The 15,931-nt window shown below is 46.4% G+C and overlaps 2 long non-coding RNA genes and 2 pseudogenes across 2 annotated transcripts; 2 read left to right on the top strand and 2 right to left on the bottom strand.

The window, feature by feature from the left end:
• Positions 1-15,931, top strand: part of LOC125525393 (polyubiquitin-like) — a 175,628-nt pseudogene that overhangs the window by 28,595 nt on the left and 131,102 nt on the right.
• Positions 909-6,216, top strand: LOC147961187 (uncharacterized; annotated as a pseudogene).
• Positions 6,486-7,110, bottom strand: LOC147961188 (uncharacterized). The gene is made up of 2 exons (XR_015610745.1): positions 6,990-7,110; positions 6,486-6,730 (listed from the first exon to the last, which is right to left on the bottom strand). It is a non-coding gene; the product is annotated as an uncharacterized LOC147961188 (long non-coding RNA).
• On the bottom strand, positions 7,447-8,662 carry LOC147961189 (uncharacterized). Its single transcript, XR_015610744.1, has 3 exons — positions 8,517-8,662; positions 7,611-7,710; positions 7,447-7,486 (listed from the first exon to the last, which is right to left on the bottom strand). It is a non-coding gene; the product is annotated as an uncharacterized LOC147961189 (long non-coding RNA).

Raw genomic sequence — 15,931 nt, forward strand, 5'->3', positions numbered from 1 at the left:
AGATATCTTATCTGGAAAATTAAGCAACAAGAAGATCACACTTGAATTGTTATAATTACTTAGGAATATAGATTCTTACTTTTCTTTTAGAGGCCCAATATCCTTAATCAATTTGAGAAAATTTTGCTTAAACAAAATATCTAAGAGTAAGCTCTGGTTGGTGTACTTTACAGAAGTTCAGTCTAGCGAAAGCACGGAAGCAACGCAAAGGTCTGAAGCTTTTAGCATTCTAAACGCTTGAATGGTACCTGACCTAAACGGTGAGACCGTCGAACTAGACTACAGATTTCAGCAACCACATAGTCCCGAGTAAACACGACAATTCAACCGCTTAGTACAGTACATCTCCCATCACCTAGTTTATGTGCAATATGAAATAACCAAGAGATTGAAATGGTACCTATAACACGTGGTTTGCAACATAGATGCCAAAATCAAACAGCAAGAACCAGAATATATCATTGACTTCGCAAGCTCCAACCTGGGCACCAAATCTCTGTATCGTTCCAATTTTATCGGATGTCCCCGAAGGGACACCTGGGCACCAAATCTGATAACATGCGCAAAGAAAAGAAAAATCACTTGCAGAACAATTCACACTACTGCAGTATGCTTACGTCTTAGGGGTAAGAAAGAATATGGCGGCTCACCTGAGCACCATATTCCGCAGCGGAGCAGGCCACGACAGGTGGCGACGATTACCACGACTGTTAGGCGTGTGGCGGAGACGGATCTGGGTATCTGACTAACAACCTACATCTACAAGTACTCCTTCCGTCCGGAAATAAAATAGATATATCTAGAACTAAAATACGTCTAGATACATCCATTCCTCCGACAAGTATTTCTGGACGGAGGGAGTATTTAAATTGCAAGCTTTTCAAGTGTATAGCCCGACATCACAAGCAATGTCAAGTTCAGGAATAACTGACCCACCTGGGTTCTATGATAATGGATTTGTCACGCGTGTAGTTCAGGGCGAGTCGCCTGAACTTGCAGCGGACAGCGAGTGCACGAATGGTGCAACTACAGGTCAAGTTGGGCCGTAGCCTGAGAGTCCTCTAGGCCAAGCCCATGTAATGCGAGTGAGCCCGTGTGGGGTGCGTGTGTGTGTAAACTACTTAAACCAGTCGTTGCCGCTGTGAGGGCTCATTTTAATAAGAAAGTGAATTGAACCTCTCCCCTCTGCTGTCTCCTCTCACCTACCCTCTTCTTCCTCATCCTGATCTCCTTTCCTGATCTACCTTAGCCGGGCATTACAGTTGGTAATCAGAGCCAGTTTTTCTCCCCACCTTCACGGTGCCGCCGCCACACACCCTCCCGCCCGGATCAGAAAAATTCCACCGGGTCAGGTGCGATTCACCCTGGTGACTTCGCGCAAAATCCTGCCTGGGGTTCGATCCGTTTTGGAGCGAGACGACGGCGCCATCCACCAAACCCTCGATCTAGACCCAGTACATTCTTGCAGCGATGACAGAGACCACCGATAAACTCCAGAACCTGCTCGAGTCCGTCATACGCCGACTCGATGCGAGCCAGACCACCGCCGACGAGCGTTTCCAGGCCCAACTCACCTTCAATGAGCAAGTGTCTCATGAGCTCAAAAATTTGTCCAAGCAAATTGACCTTACCCAGGTGGATGTGGATGAGGCTCGCAAGTCAACACCGGTCGCCGATCCGGCCGCGGCGGCCGCCGCGAGCGTGCTCTCTGCCTCTGGGGTCATGGCGACCATGGGCTCCTCCAACCATGTTCCACCCCCGCCACCAGCCACCAATCCGCCCCAAGCGCCACTCCCTCTGCCGGTTCGCCCGACGTCGCCACCGCTGCTCTACATCGAGGGCGCGGCCCAGCTTCCCTTCGCCCGTCTGGTCAACCACGGCCCGCCTCTGCTTCCCCCGCATATGCCAACAACGCCAGAACACTGCCGCACCAGTGAGTACATCTTCAAACCTCCCAAGGATGATTTTCAGTGGTTTGATGGTGATGCACCGCAGATTTGGCTGGAACGCTGCACTTCCTACTTTGACCTGTACCAAGTGCCGCAACACACCTGGGTCACTACAGCCTCGCTATACATGGAGGGGCTTGCAGCAATGTGGCTGCAGGCATTTCGTCAGACACATCCCGGGCTTACTTGGCCAACCTTCCGAGCTGCAGTTGACGAAGAATTTGGGTCTGAGGAGTTTGAGGTCCAAATGCATCGTTTCGTGCAGTTGCGGTAGACTGGGACAGTGCAAGAGTATCGCCAACAGTTCGAGACATCCATGTACCATCTAATGGCACTCGACCCATCGCTGAGCTCCAAATTTTTTGTCTCGCAATTTCTGCTTGGGTTGAAGGACGAACTCCGGTTGGGCGTCAGGCTGCAGTCACCGAACATCATTACTCGTGCAGCGGTGTTCGCCCGGATTCAAGAAGAGGAACTGGAGAAACAAAGAGTACCGCGCCACCTCACAGCCCCAGGGGGCTGACCACCACCAGCCTTGCCAGCTCCCATCCCAGTTCGCGCCGATCCCCCACCACGACCCGGTGGTGATGACTACGGCCGCGAGCGACAGCTGCGCGATTTCAGGCGCGCCAATGGCCTCTGTTTCCGTTGCGGCGACAAATACAGCCGGGAACATCAGTGCAAGCGCACAGGCCAGGTGCTCATGATCGAGGTCAGCGACTACGAGGAAATCCTCTCACACGACACGGTGCACGCCCTTCAGTCGCTCGTTACCCCAGCCGCCCAGGAGCCAGAATGCTGCACACTCTCCCAGCATGCCCTATCTGATGAAGAGGCCCCATCCACAATGCGTCTGCATACCCAAGTTGGCGATCAAGTCATGCTCTTACTGGTGGACTCGGGGAGCACCCACAGTTTTGTCAGTCAGTCGTTTTCTACTCGCCTGTCTATTTCCACGGAGCCACCGCCGCCTGTATCAGTGTGCGTGGCCAACGGCCAGCGTTTGCGCTGCGACTCCATGGCGAGGCAACTAGCTTGGCAAGTTCCTGGACACTTTTTCCACACTGATTTGCGCGTGCTGGAGCTCAGTGCATATGATGGGGTTTTAGGCATGGATTGGCTATCGGCGCATAGCCCCATGACCTGCCATTGGCTTGAGAAAACAATCTCTTTTCAGATGCAGGGAAATGGGTGCACTTGCGGGGAATCAAATCTTCCAATCTCCCTCGCATATCTGAACTGGATGCTTACGAGCTGCATCAGATGGAAGTTGTCAACGATATTTGGACAGCGGCGCTTGTCACCGTAACTTCAGTGGAAAAAGAAGAAGCTGCAACACCAGTACCACCACAAATTCAGAAAGTGCTAAGTGAATTTGAGGACGTGTTTGCGGAGCCGACGGCCCTCCCCCCACACCGGCAGTACGATCACAGCCTCAACCTTGAGCCTGGAGCAGCTCCCATTAACACAAGACCTTACCGGTACTCCCCTGCACAGAAAGATGAGATTGAACTGCAAGTGCGCGACATGCTCGATGCCGGCGTTATTGTGCATAGCATGAGCCCCTATGCCGCGCCGGTCCTGCTAGTGAAGAAGAAGGACGGCAGCTGCCGGTTTTGCATCGATTTTCGTCGCCTGAACAAAGTCATGGTGAAGAACAAATTTCCTTTACCCATCGTGGACGATCTCCTCGACGAGCTCGCGGGCGCCGCATACTTCTCCAAGATTGAGCTTCGCTCCGGCTATCACCAAATTCGCATGCACGAAGAAGACGAGGAAAAAACTGCATTCAAGACCCATCACGGGCATTTTCACTTCCGTGTCATGCCGTTTGGGCTCTACAACGCGCTTGCCACCTTTCAATGCCTCATGAACTCCATTTTCTCTAAGTACATTCGTAAATTTGTGATCATCTTTCTCGACGACATCTTTGTCTTTAGTGTTGACCTGCAGGAACATGAAGAACATTTGCGACTAGTGCTCTGAACACTGCGCCAACATGAGCTATACGCCAAGGCCTCCAAGTGCACTTTTGCTCAGCCAAGCATCGAGTACTTGGGCCACATCATGTCCAAGGAGGGAGTTGCCACGGATGCGAGCAGTACCACTGGCCCTTGCCCAGCAATGCCACCAAACTGCGCGGGTTCCTCGGGCTCACCGGCTATTACCGCAAGTTCGTCGCCAACTATGGGATTCTCGCCAAGCCGCTCACCCAGCTCTTGACCAAGAAAGGGTTCCATTGGGACGACCGCACTCAAGCCGCGTTCGAGCTTCTCAAGCAAGCAATGGTGCAAACACCGGTCCTCGCTCTACCCAACTTTGAGTGCCCGTTCGCCATTGAGACAGACGCGCGTGACACCGGAGTGGGCGAGGTGCTCGTCCAAGAGGGCCATCCCGTGGCATATATGAGCAAGGCGTTGGGTGTCAAGAACGAGAAGCTATCTACCTATGAGAAGGAATTTCTCGCGGTGATGATGGCTGTCGACAAGTGGCGACCATACCTGCAGCGGGGACCATTTGAGATCATCACAGATCACAAGAGCTTATGCACACTCGGAGAGCAACAGTTGGACACGGAGCTGCAACGCAAGCCCATGTCCAAGTTGGTGGGCCTATAGTTCACCTTCAAGTACAAGAAAGGGGCGAACAACGGAGCAGCGCACGCGCTCGCTCGTGTCGGGCACCGGCACACTCTTGACGCGCTCTATGTGTGTCAACCCCAGTGGCTTCAAGAGGTGGCCAACTCCTACGAGACGGATGCCACCACTCAAGAGCTCCTGCAACAATTGGCGGTCCACAGCCCGGACGATCAAGGCCGCACGCTCCAGCAGGGCAACATTCGGCAAGGTGATCGGCTTTGGATTGGTGCCAATACTGCCCTCCAAACCAAGCTCATCGCTGCCCTCCATGACAGTGCTCTCGGAGGGCACTCCGGCATCACTGCGACCTACCAGCGAGTGCGGAAGCTGTTCGCATGGCCTGGGCTCAAGCGCGCCGTCGAGGACTTCGTGCATGAGTGCCTCGCCTGCCAGCAAGCCAAGCATGAACACCGCCACCCCGCCGGCAAGCTTCAGCCTCTCCCTGTTCCATCGGAACCGTGGCACAACTTGATGATGGATTTCTTCGAGGGGCTCCCCAACTCCGGGGGCCATGACTCGATCATGGTGGTGGTGGATCGCCTCACCAAATTTGCACATTTTGTGCCACTCCGGCATCCCTTCACCGCAGTGCAGGTAGCTCGCGCATTCTGGGATTCCATCATCAAGCTTCATGGGGTGCCACACTCCATCATCTCCGACCGCGACAAGATCTTCACAAGTGCGATGTGGCGGGAATTCCTTGCCGCAGCCGGTACCAAGCTCCTCTACTCCGCCGCCTACCACCCACGAACGGACGGACAAAGAGAGCGCGTCAATCAATGCCTCGAGATGTATCTACGTTGTGCTGTCCAAGATCGTCCAAAGCAAGGCAGAAGTGGCTACCTGCTACAAAATTTTGGTACAACTCCACTCATCACAGCTCTCTCCTGTGTTCTCCATTCAAGGCACTCTACGGCCACGAGCCAAATCTGGGAGGATTGCCAGTTTTCCTTGACAAGATCTCATCAGACACGGCCACCAGCGACTTCGACTGGGCAGCACATACAGAAATGCTGCAGGGCCACCTCACCCGAGCACAAGACCGCTTCAAGAAACAAGCAGACAAGCAGCGCACGGAGTGCGCCTTCACCGTCGGCGACCAAGTCCTCCTCAAGCTCCAACCATATGTGCAGGTATCCGTCGCCAGCCGCCCCTGTCGGAAGCTTGCTTACAAATACTTCGGCCCGTTCACCATCCTGGAGCGTTTCGGTGCCGTGGCGTACCGCTTGGAGCCGCCGCCGGATAGCCGCGTCCATCCGGTCTTCCATGTCTCCCAGTTGAAGCCCTTCATCCCCAACTACTCGCCTGTCTACTCCGAGCTGCCCAAGATCCCGGACTTGACAACAACACCTCTGGTCCCGGTGGCCATCCAAGAAAGACGCATGGTCAAGAAAGGTTCGACTGCGCTCAGCCAAGTCCGAGTTCAGTGGTCTTCACTTCCTGCGAACGCCACCACCTGGGAAGACTACGACGTCTTGCGCTCGCCCTTTTCATCAGCCAACATCTGGGAAGACGCCGCATCTCAAGGAGGGGCGCCTGTCACGCCTGTAGTTCAGGGCGAGTCGCCTGAACCTGCAGCGGACAGCGAGTGCACGAATGGTGCAGCTACAGGTCAAGTTGGGCCGTAGCCCGAGAGCCCTCTGGGCCAAGCCCATGTAATGCGAGTGAGCCCGTGTGGGGCGCGCATGTGTGTAAACTACTTAAGCCAGTCGTTGCCACTGTGAGGGCTCATGGAAATAAGAAAGTGAATTGAACCTCTCCCCTCTGCTGTCTCCTCTCACCTACCCTCTTCTTCCTCATCCTGACCCCCTTTCCTAATCTACCTTAGCCGGGCATTACAGGATTCTCCACAACAAGATCAGGAACACCGTCTTCATTCTTGGCGAACAGTAGCAGATATCTTTATTTTTGTCAGTAGACATATCTAGCTTATTCAATTGAATCATTAAATCTGCTGACTATGAAAGCTCGTGGAGAAGATACATTGCTCAACACAGTAGGACAAGTTCATATGTACCAGCTGTACTTCAGATTTAACATACATTGGCGTCGCAAAGAAAACTCAGTATCCCTACTCGAAAGTCTCATTCCTTTGATCTCCCAGCAGAATTATTTTGAGCTAATATCATCATTGTGGTTTACCTGATTTGGCAAAGTATCAAAATGATTATAACTGAATGTATTCACTAAAGATGTCGAATTTTTTTGAACAAGTAGCATGAAAACCTAATCACCAATATTACAAGGATGTCCATTGGAACAATGTGAATTGATTTGGAGCCTTTTGGATAACTAACATCAGACTATGTAGGCATGTTTGAAGACAAAATAAAAAGGTTTACCACCATTTTTCATCAGAAAAAGGAAGAACTGAATATGCAAATAAGTAATCAGAACATACCATGTTGCATGTCCTTGCAAGCCAGTTCCTCCATGTTTCTCCAATAGAAGGTTAACGACACCTACTTGTACAGTCACGCGTTCTGCAACCTATGCATAGTATAGCATATTAAACTCACTTGTATTTGAAATTTTGTAAGGGTATATTGCTTCAATGAATTTCGATGTAATGAAACAGTTGTATAATTATAAAAATTACTATTACTAAAATAAAAGGTGCAGACAAAGTAGAAACACAAACCCAAGAAAGATTAAATTTAGCTATGCTGAAAAACATGTACTATCTTGATGAATTTAAAGTATAATCACCATTTCAATAGAGGCAGCTCTGACTGACGGCCTTGAGATAATTTTTTCCAATATGTACGTAAATTAATGAACAACAAGTGCAATGAAGACAACCTTATCAACATATCCATATCCAGTGCTTGTAGTTGTGTGACGATGCGAGCGACGGCGGCGGCCTTGCCCGAGTAATGGGTCCGCAAACAGTTGTAACTATTCACAGCCAGATATGAAATGGTTATGAATTCGGAACTTCAAGGCTACAAGCCTACAACCCACGGAGAGCTAGCTATTCAAGCAGCAAAGAAAAACATTAGAGAAGATCAAAGGAGTGGACCTGATATATTTTTTTAATGCGTCCTCCAGATATTACCAATGCTGGGTGGCGTCGTCTTCCCCTCCAAGACTCTAAAATTCTTTAGGTAGTCCTCAAGAACCTGCGAAGGAATAAACTATGTGCGTCATCCAGATATACCCAAATGATCTCAGCATGCCATCAATGCGTAACATCAACTTAAAAGTCTTAGGACACAGGATTAAATACACTCACGGTCAGAACAATACAAAATGGTTGCCATAAAAAAAGCCAAATATTTCAGAACTTTCATGCTCACTTGTCCAGTCCTTCAAGAGCAGTAAGAGCAACTCAACATTAGGCACATATAAGTACCATTTCAGTCTATTTCACAATTTAACTCACATGAAATGTTAATCACAAACCAAACACCAGCACATCATATCACCTCAGAACCATATTAGTAACCCAGTTAGCACCACTGGACTAAATCATCAACATGACATACAAGATGCGGGTGAGCATTTTATGTGCTAACATAGATAAACCTAAACCTTCTGGAGGAGAATGGCGAATTGATCAAAGGATCTCGGTGTCGCTGCAGAGCACAAAAGTAGGAACTCTGCACTCTTGCATATTACCCAATGATCTCTTTCTTGCCAGATCTAGCACCATCCAGCCCATCCTCCTTTAGCATTCGAAGCAATCCCATCACCCGAAACTGCCGTAGAAGAGCAGCCTATTTCTAACTACAGTGCTATGTGTACAATTATTTTCTCATACATAAAGAACAAGCCCACAAAAACTATAATATCAGTCAATGGGTTGTGTTTGGAGAACCATAATGATCAGATCTAGAAAAACATTTTCACACCGGTATTTGGATACAACGTGTGCAACAGACGTAGCCGGATGTTGAGAACGAAGATCTAATACCAAACAACATACCTCACAGGTCGGCCACCGCGGCAGGCTCCCGCTCGAGGTGGTCCATGGCTACGGCCAGGAGCCCGCTGCAACCGAGGCTGAGCACATCGACATCGGTGGGGATGGCGTGGTCAAGCGGCACTGAGCGCGCCACCTTCCCCGTGTCCGCCTCCTTTCCCAACGACCTCGCCCAACCATCGAACCAAACCGCGCCGCCACAATCGAGCCATGCCGTGACGCCATCCACGAGACTGATGTACTCATGCCAGAAGTGATGTGATCAGCTATTCAGGTAATGCAAGAGGTTTCACCATTTCAAAAATGCATCACTTCAGGAGAAGTTCATCAATCATTTTGCCGCAGTACAAGGGAGCAATGGTTGCTCAGTTGACCTAATTCAGATTCTGTCCAGCTGCCCTAATCAGATAAAATCTCCTATGGTGATAGTTCCATAGAGATCATTTTTACGCTGCCGGTTTGCTTTACCCTAAAATGGAAATAACTTCTCATTAGTAAGATTACAAAATCATTTCTTAGGAAATAGTCTAAATCTAGGAAACTGGTGAAAAATTATAGATCGACATAATATGGTTTGGGTGTCTTGTAATTACGGCCATACCAAAATACATATATCAATTATCATCCGTGTGTTAGAATCACTATAGTGACACAAAACATTAGTAACACAGAGATACACGGACATCATCATGTATACAATAGAAAAACAATTGACCAGTTTGAAATACAAAGCCTCGTCAAAATTTACCTATGAATCTGCAGTGTTCTCTACTGTATCAGTACAAGGAAATCCTGCATTTAGAAGAAGATATATGACCTCATATTTGAGGTAGGTACCAATTCAACAACTGACTTTGTAGCTAAAACAATGAAATAGGAGTCAGTGACCAACAAGAAGTAACTCATGTTTCTATGAAGAGCAGTTTTAACATGGTCCCTCTTACCCCCTCTTTTCACATGAGAGGTAAGAGTATAAAATAGATCTTAGCCGTTGATCTCATCAATGAATGGCTTGATTGACTCTTACCTTCTTACCTCACATGTAAAAAAAGGAGGTAAGAGGGACCATGTTAAAATTTGCCTTCTATGAAACTACCAAGAAACTGCAAAACAACCTCATCGACCCTCTCAACCGGCCAAAGACAACTTCTTTCTCCCACCCGATGTCTCATCTCCCTGTAGCGTTAGGCACAAGCCTGTGACACACAAGGGTATGGCCTGCTTGATAGGAGGAGTGCTGCCACCGCCATTAGGGCTTCACAACGTGAAGTGAGGCCATGTTTGGGAGAGAGTATCAAAGGAAACAAATAGATTGATCTGCTACCTGATACATACTTGATATCTGAATCCGTAATGTAGTTATGGATATAAGACATGCTACGGTGATTGTATAGGTATGCCTAGTTTACATCTTTACTCTTCAAGGCATTTAACTAAACAAAAAAACTGGAGTCGTGTGTACCTGATTTCCAGATTCAACACCTACTTGATCCACCAAAAGTAATTTTTTTGGGGTAATATACCAGCAATGCAATTTGCCTGCTACAACGAAACAACAAAATCACTATAACAAAATGCATTAGCAATCTTCCATGTGTATGTGTGGCTGGTGATCTGAGTGAAGAAATAGAGAAAAAAATCACATTGAAATAGTCAGACTTGACATGTCAACTGGAGACAACTTGAATTATCAGATGTTATGGCACCAGGGTAAATTTTCCTTAATAGGCAAATGGCACTGGATAGCACCAAACTTTACTTTACACATGTATCAATGTCATAAGTAGCACAACTAAAACAATCAAGTAATGACACCGCAAATTTGTCTGCTACAAATGCATATCACATCCAACTATATAGAGCCATACGCACAGATCCCATTAGGATTGTACATGGATTAGAAATTGAAACCCTATGGGTAAGGAGTGTCAGGAGGGGGTCAACTGAAACCCCACAGGTATCAATTCCACTTGGTACATCAAACCCCAAGATAAGAACATGGCCGTAAGTTCTAAAGTTTGTGATAACATAAGAGCTAAGCACCCATTGATAGTACCCCCCTAATCAGGTGTCACGGCCCCTTCACTAATTAATAGCATGTCATGAGAAGCAAGTCGAGTTGGTGAACAACAGAAATTGATTGAGGACAGTAGTAATGACAAAACCATTAGCAGCAGCAGCAATCAACAATAGGAACGACCGGCAGTACAGGGAGTAGGGAGGGAGTACCTTGCTGCATTTAGCTACCTTTCTGCCTGACGGAAGAAGAGCAGCAGTAACAACGACCTGTAGAGACGCTGGTCATGGCAAACACGGTGGTGGAGTGGTGGAGCGGGGCCATGGGGAGCTGCAACGATGACCAAGGCCAGGTGCTCCAGGCGGCAGCCAGGGGGCGGGGCTGTGGGAAGGAGGCAAAGATGACCTAGGACAAGCACTCGGGGCGACAGCGAGTGCACCTGCGGCTCGTCTTCCTTCCATCCCGCGACGCAAACTCCGATCCACCGCTCCGTCCTCAACTCCTCCGCTGAATCGCCCCAGTTGCGTCCTCTCCTCCTCTTTGAGGAAGATGGGAGAAACGAGGTAAGAGAGGGGAGAGGGGGTGGCGTGCCCGCCTAGGATCCTGGGAGAGGGAAGGGGAGATGGGACTGCAGCGGCCGGCGAACCAGTGGCACCTCCGACGGCGGCAGCCCTAGCCGCCTGGAAAGAGCGAGGGAGAGGGGAACTTTCGTGGGATGAGAAGCAAGCGCTCTTTTCTCTATCTCTCTTAATTCCACGCGTTTTCACTGCGACAGTAAAATCTTTGACGTGGCATAGGCTAGCGTCCGACCCTTCCGCGACTCTTAAAGGGCTTAATTGCAGAAGGCTACATATATGGAGTGTGCTTGCCAATTGCGCTTGCGACGCCTCTCCTCCCCCTATTAAGAGGAAATTGCTGCAAGGTGCACATACAAGACGCCTCGATAGGCGACCCGAACATGCCTTACGAAGCTCAGTTGGTACTTGGCGGCGGCGACCTTGAACACATGAAGCAGTTCTTTCTAGACGTCAGGCGCGTCTCCGTGTTGGGCGGCTGGGTGGTCGTCACCTATGTTAGATAATAACGAGATAAAAGAGACACGAGAGCACACAGATTTTTACGTGGAAACTCTTGCGGGAGAAAACCACGGACGCACGAAGGCGCAATCACTATGAGGAGGAGTATTACAAGCACGAGACGATAGGCCGTCTGAGGTGCGACTACATGGGGTATATATGAGGGGCAACACATAGGAGTCCTTGTATGACAAGTAAACGAGTTGTACTTGTACGCGTCGGTACCAACGCAAAAGGCCCACACCGTATGTACTACGTCTAGTCCAATACGGTACTAGAATTTGGATCACAATTTAACAATCTCCACCTTGAGCCAAATTCCCTCTAGTAGTCGAAGAAAGTGAATAACTCCATCCAAATTAGCTTAAACACCTTGTGCGTCAAAGTCCATAGGACTAGTGAGAAATACCAACTAAGTCTGAGCAAAGCTCAAACTTATTGGTCAGAACTGGCTTTGTCATCATATCAGCTGGATTATCATGAGTACTTTTCTTGCATACCTTCAAATCGCCTTCAGCAACAACATCTCGAATATAATGAAATCTGACATCAATGTGCTTTGTCCTCTCATGATACATTGGATTCTTTGTAAGATATATAGCACTTTGATTGTCACTAAATACAGTAGGGTAAGATGAGTCTCCACAAAGCTCAGTGTACAAACCTCTCAACCAGATAGCTTCTTTGCATGCCTCAGAAATAGCCATATACTCGGCATCAGTAGTGGAACAAGCCACAATAGACTGCAAAGTTGCTCTCCAACTCACAGCACAACCACCAATGGTGAAAACATAACCTGTGAGTGATCTTCTCTTATCGAAATCACCAGCAAAATCAGAATCAACAAAACCAACAAGTCCATCTCTAGTTTTCCCAAACTTTAAATAAGCATTAGAAGTACCTTGCAGGTATCTGAAAATCCACTGAAATGCTTTCCAATGTTCCTTTCCAGGATTAGCCATGTATCTACTGACAACACTCAATGCATATGATAAATCCGGACGAGAACAAACCATGGCATACATAAGTGAACCAACTGCACTTGAATAGGGAACTCTAGACATGTACTCAATATCGGCATCTGACTTAGGACATAAAGCTGATGATAATTTGAAGTGTGCAGCTAACGGAGTACTTACTGGCTTGGCATTATGTATATTAAAATGACGAAGAACTTTATCAATATATCCCTTCTGACTTAGATATACTTTTCCAGACGGTCTATCTCTGGATATTTCCATGCCAAGTATTTTCTTTGCTGCACCCAAATCCTTCATCTCAAATTCATTACTCAATTGCTTCTTTAGTTCATTAATATCTAACATACTCTTTGCAGCAATAAGCATATCATCAACATAAAGGAGCAAATAAATAGTTGAACCTTTGATAGTTTTCAAATAAATACAACTATCATAATTAGACCTTTTGAAACCTTCAGAGAGCATAAAGGTGTCAAATCTCTTGTACCACCGTCTAGGGGATTGCTTCAATCCATAAAGAGATTTCTTTAACTTACAGACAAGCTTTTCTTTTCCAGGAATAACAAAACCTTCAGGTTGTTCCATATAAATATCCTCTTCTAATTCTCCATGTAAAAATGCAGTTTTAACATCCAATTGTTCAAGCTCAAGATCATGCATGGCAACAATACTAAGTAAAGTGCGAATAGAGCTATGCTTCACAACAGGAGAAAAGACTTCATTATAGTCAATACCTGGAATCTGACTGTAACCTTTAGCAACTAACCTTGCTTTATATCTTGTCTCATCATTAGGAGAAACACCTTCTTTCCTCTTGAAAACCCACTTGCAACGAATAGGTTTCTTCTCTCTAGGCAATTTTACTAAATCCCAAGTGCCATTCTTTCAAGTGATTCCATCTCATCATGCATAGCGGTCATCCACTTATTACTATCACTAGAAATAATAGCCTCGGAATATGAAGAAGGCTCAACATTACCTTCAATTTCTTCTGCAACAGATAAAGCAAAAGAAACAATATTGCACTCTTCAATTAACCTGTCAGGTTTATTACTACCCCGTCTAACTCTGTCACGAGCAAGATTCCAACTGGGTGGAACAATAGGCTGATTTGGAGTGGGAGTGACATGATCATCATTAACGACGGGTTCATCATGTGCATCAACAATTTCATTACGAGATGTATCACCTGAATCAATAACATGCTCCACCTGAACAGTAGGCTGCTGAATAGGAGGCTGCTGTTCACTCTCAACAGGAACATTAGTAGATGAAACATCATGTAACATAGCAGATTCATTAAAGATAACATTTCTGCTAATAACAACCTTCTGGGTTTCAGGATTCCATAATTTAAAACCTTTAACACCAGACTTATAACCAAGAAAGATGCACTTAATAGCCCTAGGCTCCAATTTTCCATTATCAACATGAGCATAAGCAGTGCAACCAAAAACTCTCAACTGTGAATAATCAGCAGGTGAACCAGACCATACCTCAATTGGAGTTTTCTTATTAAGAGCAATAGATGGTGAACGGTTAATGAGATAACAAGAAGTGGAAGCGGCCTCAGCCCAAAAACGCCTATGCAAACCTGCATTGGACAACATGCAACGGGCTCTGGAAATAATGGTCCTGTTCATGCGCTCAGCAACACCGTTTTGTTGAGGAGTATAAGGAATGGTGTAATGTCTGACAATGCCTTCAGACTTGCAATAATTCTTAAATTGCTTAGAACAGAATTCCATACCATTATCAGTGCGAAGTATTTTTACCTTCTTTTCAGTTTGTCTCTCAATCATAATCTTCCACTCCTTAAAAGCTGAGAATGCTTCATATTTATGCTTCGAGAAATAAGGCCATACTTTTCTCGAATAATCATCAATTATAGTCAGCATGTAACTAGCACCACCTAGTGACTTTCTGCGAGATGGTCCCCATAAATCAGAATGAACATAATCAAGAATACCTTCAGTTGTATGAACCGAAGTGTTGAACTTCACCCTCTTGTGTTTGCCGAAGATACAATGCTCACAAAATTTCAATTTACCAAGTTCATATCCATCAAGAAGACCTCTCTTATTTAACTCTACTAAACCAAGTTCACTCATATGTCCAAGACGCATATGCCAAAGGTTAGCAGCGTCACAATCAGAATCCTTTGAAACAACTAGAGTAGCATTACCTGAAACTGTAGAACCTCGAAGGTAATAAAGACCATTGGTCGAACTTAAGTCACCTTTCATCACAACAAGGGAACCTTTGGTGACTTTCAAAACACTATCTCCACCTGAATACTTGTATCCCTTTGCATCAAGGGCACTCATAGAAATAAGATTTCTCTTCATCTTCGGAATATACCGAACATCTGTCAAAGTTCTGATTATGCCATCAAACATCTTGATTCGAATAGAACCTATGCCTTCAATCTTGCATGGTGAATTATCAAAACCCAAAACGGAACCAACAGAAGTAGTGGAATCAAAAGTATTAAACCAATCTCTATGTGGACACATATGAAAAGTACATGCAGTATCAAGTACCCACTCATCATTGGTCTCAGCACATCCAGCAATAACGACAAGAGCATCATCGGAACTATCATCACGAGCAACGTTAGCAGAATTTTCACCTGGTTTGTTACCTTTCCTCTTTTCTTTATTCTGCAACTTGAAACACTCTGAGATGTCATGTCCGCCCCTCTTGCAATATCTGCAATATTTCTTGTCTCTGGATTGTAACCGCCCCCTATAGCCATTTTTACTTTTGCCTCTGTTTCCATTATTTGAGTTCTTCTCCTTTGTCCTGCCACGAATAGATAATCCCTCGGCTTGGGATGAACTCGAACCATCATGAGGCACCATTAATTTCATCTTCTCCTTAGAGTTCAAAGCTTCATAAACTTCATTAAGTGTGAGAGTATCACAACTGTATAATATGGTGTCTCTAAAATTGGTATAAGAACTTGGCAGTGAACAGAGTAACATTAAAGCAGTATCTTCCTCTTCATACTTAACCTCCATTGCAGCTAGATCGGAAATGATCTCTTTAAATTCAGAAATATGATTCAAAACATTACCTCCTTCGGGTAACCTGTGCAGGAATAATTTTTGCTTCAGATGCATCTTGCTGGTGAGATCTTTAGTCATGCAAATCCCTTCCAGCTTTAACCATAGAGCGGCAGCAGTTTTCTCGCTCAAAACTTCCTGCAAAATATTATTATGCAAATGGAGTTGAATTTGTGACAAAGCCTTACAATCAATTGTTTTTTCCTCAGCAGTACAATCCTCAATTCGGTTCTTCCCAAAACTATCCAGTGCTACATCATAGTCGGCCTGTGCCAAC

The sequence above is a fragment of the Triticum urartu genome, chromosome 7A (assembly GCF_056163025.1).
Source record: "Triticum urartu cultivar PI428250 chromosome 7A, HENAU_Tu73, whole genome shotgun sequence".
In the NCBI taxonomy this organism is placed as follows: Eukaryota; Viridiplantae; Streptophyta; class Magnoliopsida; order Poales; family Poaceae; genus Triticum; species Triticum urartu.